The following is a 4,967-nucleotide window of genomic DNA, read 5'->3' as shown; positions in this document are numbered from 1 at the left end:
CATCTGGTTTCAGTACAAATTGTAAATAACCTTTCGCTCCCTGTGTTTTACCCCTGCCACCTTCAGAATTTGAAAGAGAGTATTCCAGTCAACATTGTCAAAAGCTTTCTCTAAGTCTACAAATGCTAGAAACGTAGGTTTGCCTTTCCTTAATCTCTCTTCTAAGGTGTGTCGTAAGGTCAGTATTGCCTCACGTGTTCCAATAGTTCTACGGAATCCAAACTGGTCTTCCCGGAGGTCAGCTTCTATTAGTTTTTCCATTCGCCTGTAAAGAATTTGCGTTCGTATTTTGCAGCCATGGCTTATTAAGCTGATAGTTCGGTAATTTTCACATCTGTCAACGCCTGCTTTCTTTGGTATTGGAATTATTATATTCTTCATGAAGTCTGAGGGTATGTCGCCTGTTTCATACATCTTGCTCACTACATGGTAGAGTGTTGTCAGGACTGGCTCTCCCAACGCTGTCAGTAGTTCTAATGGAATGTTGTCTACTCCGGAGGCCTTGTTTCGACTCAGGTCTTTCAGTGCTCTGTCAAAGTCTTCACGCAGTATCATATCTACCATTTCATCTTCATCTACATTAACTTCCATGTCTATAATATTGTTCTTAAGAACATCGCCCTTGTATAGACCCTCTATATACTCCTCCCACCTTTCTGCTATCCCTTCTTCGCTTAGAACTGGGTTTCCATCTGAACTCTTGCTATTCATGCAAGTGGTTCTCTTTTCTCCAAAGGTCTCTTTAATTTTCCTGTAGGCAGTATCTATCTTACCCCTAGTGAGATAAGCCTCTACATCCTAACATTTGTCCTCTAGCAATCCTTGCTTAGCCATTTTGCACTTCCTGCCGATCTCATTTTTGAGACGTTTGTATTCCTTTTTGCCTACTTCATTTACTGTATTTTTATATTTCCTCCTTTCATCAATTAAATTCAATATCTCTTCTGTTACCCAGTTATTTCTACTAGCCCTCGTCTTTTTACCTACTTGATCCTCTGGTGACTCCACTATTTCGTCTCTCAAAGCTACCCATTCTTCTTCTACTGTATTTCTTTCCCCCATTTTTGTCAATCGTTCCATAATGCTCTTCCTGAAGCTCTCTACAACCTCTGGTTCTTTCAGTTTATCCAGTTTTAATCTCTTCAAATTCCCACCTTTTTGCAGTTTTTTCAGTTTTAATCTACAGTTCATTACCAACAGATTGTGGTTTGAGTCCACATCTGCCCCTGGAAAAGTCTTACAATTTAAAACCTGGTTCCTGAATCTCTGTCCTACCATTATATAATCTATCTGAAACCGGTCAGTATCTCCAGGCTTCTTCCATGTATATAACCTTCTTTTATGATTCTTGAACCAAGTATTAGCTATGATTAACTTACGCTCTGTGCAAAATTCTACGAGGCAGCTTCCTCTTTCATTTCTTCCCTCCAATCCATATTCACCTACTACGTTTCCTTCTCTCCCTTTTCCTACTATCGAATTCCAGTCACCCATGACTATTAAATTTTCGTCTCCCTTCACTACTTCACTATCTGAATAATTTCTTTTATATCGTCATACATTTCATCAATCTCTTCGTCATCTGCGGAGCTAGTTGGTATATAAACTTGTACTACTGTGGTAGGTATGGGCTTCGTATCTATCGTGGCCACAATAATGCGTTCACTATGCTGTTTGTAGTAGCTTACTCGCATTCCTATTTTCCTATTCATTATTTAACCTACTCCTGCATTACCCCTATTTGATTTTGTATTTATAACCCTGTATTCACCTGACCAAAAGTTTTGTTCCTCCTGCCACAGAACTTCACTAAGTTCTACTATATCTAACTTTAACCTATCCATTTCCCTTTTTAAATTCTCTAACCTACCTGCCCGATTAAGGGATCTGACATTCCGTAGAACACCAGTTTTCTTTCTCCTGATAACGACGTCCTCCTGAGTAGTCCCCGCCCGGAGATCCGAATGGGGGACCATTTTACCTCCGGAATATTTTAACCAAGAGGACGCCACCATCATTTAACCATACAGTAAATCTGCATGCCCTCGGGAAAAATTACGGCTGTAGTTTCCCCTTGCTTTCAGCCGTTCGCAGTACAGTACCAGCACAGCTAGGCCGTTTTGGTTAGTGTTACAGGGCCAGATGAGACAATCATCCAGACTGTTGCCCCTGCAACTACTCTGAAAAGTATATATATATATATATATATATATATATATATATATATATATATATAGTGTTATAGTCGGCGCACGAGCGATGAGACACAGCATCTCCGGTGTAACGATGAAGTGGTGATTTTCCAGTATGACCATTTCACGAGTGCACCGTAAATACCAGCAATCCGGTAAAATATCAAATATTCTGCAATAACACAACCAACGACGACTGAAGAGAATCGTTGAGCGTGACAGAAGTGCAGCGCTTCCTCAAATTGCTGCAAAATTCAATGATGGGCCATTAACAAATGTCAGCGTACGTACCATAATCGATATGGGCCGATATGGGCTTTCGGAGCCGAAAGCCCACTCGTGTACCCCTGATGACTGCACGACACAAAGCTTTACTCTTCGCCTGGGTCCGTCAACCTCGAAATTGGACTGTAGATGGCTGGATACTTGTTGCCTGGTCGGACGAGTCTCGTTTCAAATTGTATCGAGCGGATGGACGAATACGTGTATGGAGGGAACCTCGTGAATCCATGGACACTGCATGTCAGCAAGGGACTGCTCAAGTTGGTGGAGGGTCTGTAATGGTGTGGGACGTGTGCAGTTGGAGGGATGTTTCACCCCTGATACGTCTATATATGACTCTGACAGGTGACACGTGCGAAAGCATCCTGTCTGATCACCTGCGTTCATTAATGTCCGTTGTGCATTCCGACGGACTTGGGCAATTCGAGCAGGACAATGTGACAACCCACAAGTCCAGAATTGCTAGAGAGGAACACCCTTCTGAGTTTAAACACTTCCGCTGGTCACCATACTCCGCACACATGAACATTAGTGAGCATATCTCTGATGCCTTGTAACGTCCTGTTCAGAAGAGATCTCCACCCCCTCGTACTCTTACGGATTTATGGACAGCCCTGCAGGATTTATGGTGTCAGTTCCCTCCAGCACTACTTCACACTGTAGTCGCATGCATTCCACATCGTGTTACGGCAATTCTGCGTGATCGCTGGAGCCGTACACGATATTATGCAGGTGTGTATATATATGTGTGTGATTACACTACTGAATCGGTTCTGTGTTCGTTCATTTATTTTGGAGCATTTAAGTTTTAGATAGTTTGTTTGCGCTACTGGTTCCGCTGTCATGCTACCTCACCCTCCTAATCCTTTAGGTATTCCGTCTCTATCGATAAATTGTTTCCGGGTAGCCGTAGTTAAATTATAATGTGCATGGGAAAATGACGCTATCCAAAACCGACGCCGAGGCAACTATGGTGTACCGTGGGCCTTAGATGTTAGAGGAATACGGGCGAATAGAAGCGTAACTACTGGAAAAGTGGCCGCCCTGCTTGACACAGTCGTGTAAATGTCTGGGCGTACCGTCGCGAAGCGATGTGAAATGGAACGGGCATGTAGGGACCGTGGTAGGGAATGCGAATGGTCGACTTCGGTTTATTGGGAGAATTTCAGGGAAGGTGTGGTTCATCTGTAAAGGAAACGGCATGCAGAACGCTAGTGCGACCTATTCTTGAGTACTGCTCGAGTGTTTCGGATCCGCATGACGTCCGATTGAAAGAAGACATCGAAGCACTTCAGAGGCTGTTTGCTACATTTGTTACCGATAGACTGGATCCGCATGCAAGTGTTACGGACATGTTTCGGGAGCTCAAGTAGGAATCCCGGGGGTAGGGTGGGGGGGGGGGGGGGGGGAAGACATTCATTTCGAAGAACACTAGTGAGAAAATTTAGAGAAACGACAGTTGGAACTGACTGCATAACTATCCTAATCTCGCCAACATATATTTAGCATAGGTACCATGAAAATAACATGCGGAAAGTTAGGGCTCATACAGAGGCATAAAGACAGTCGTTTTCCCCTCATCCTATATGCAAGTAGAACAGAAAAGGAAACGACTAGTTATGGTAGAAGGTACCCTCAGCCACTCGGCGAGCTGTGTCTTGCGGAGTATGTATGTAAATGTAGATATTAAAAACAATAAATACATTTTTCAACATTTTTAAGTATAAAGTATGTAACTAGATTACAATATTTTTTAAAAGTGGACATAAATTATTCCCCCCTTCGTGTTGCGTGGGTTAGTGTGACTGGACAGTATAAATACCTCACGTAATTCATTTTGCAGCTGTTAACTCTGAATCTCTCGCGACCTTTCAGTGGTACGAACCTGCAACTTCATTCTTCATAAATAACTTCTTTGCACACGGCCTAAGCAATAATTTGCACCCTGTAACGCCGGAAATGCATATCCTCCTATTTCCATCTATTGTACTATAAATTTTTTCCTTATTTTGTTACTTGAATATATGACATTTCTGTGTCTTTATATATTGTAATTGTTTTACTATTTGTATATATATATATATATATATATATATATATATATATTCACGTATTTAAGTCGATGTATAATTGGTTTGTTTTGTAAATATTATTTGTATTTTTACGCTGGCCTAGGGAAAACTATGCTACCAAAATCGTTAGGTCTTATGGAGAACCAAAGTGTTTAGGATCTTTGATAGTGTGAATTCTACCGCATGGAGCGCGGGCAGAGGGAGTCTGGTTGGAGTAGGGCGGTGGAGCAGGTGTGTTGTGTGACGCTCCCGCGCGTTGCCCCGCTTTCGCGGCTTGGCAGCATGTAATTGCGCTCGACTTGCTATGATAGTTTCTGACATGGTGTCGCGTACGGGAAGCATTAGCTGGCGCACATCAAGAGCCCGTTTCGCCTGGTGACGGTGTCGAGAAGAAGGCGCGCAAACATCCAGCTTATGCAAC

Source organism: Schistocerca serialis, chromosome 5 (genome assembly GCF_023864345.2).
Source record: "Schistocerca serialis cubense isolate TAMUIC-IGC-003099 chromosome 5, iqSchSeri2.2, whole genome shotgun sequence".
In the NCBI taxonomy this organism is placed as follows: domain Eukaryota; kingdom Metazoa; phylum Arthropoda; class Insecta; order Orthoptera; family Acrididae; genus Schistocerca; species Schistocerca serialis.
The sequence above is the reverse complement of the archived record's forward strand: the minus strand, read 5'-3'. Positions refer to the sequence as shown.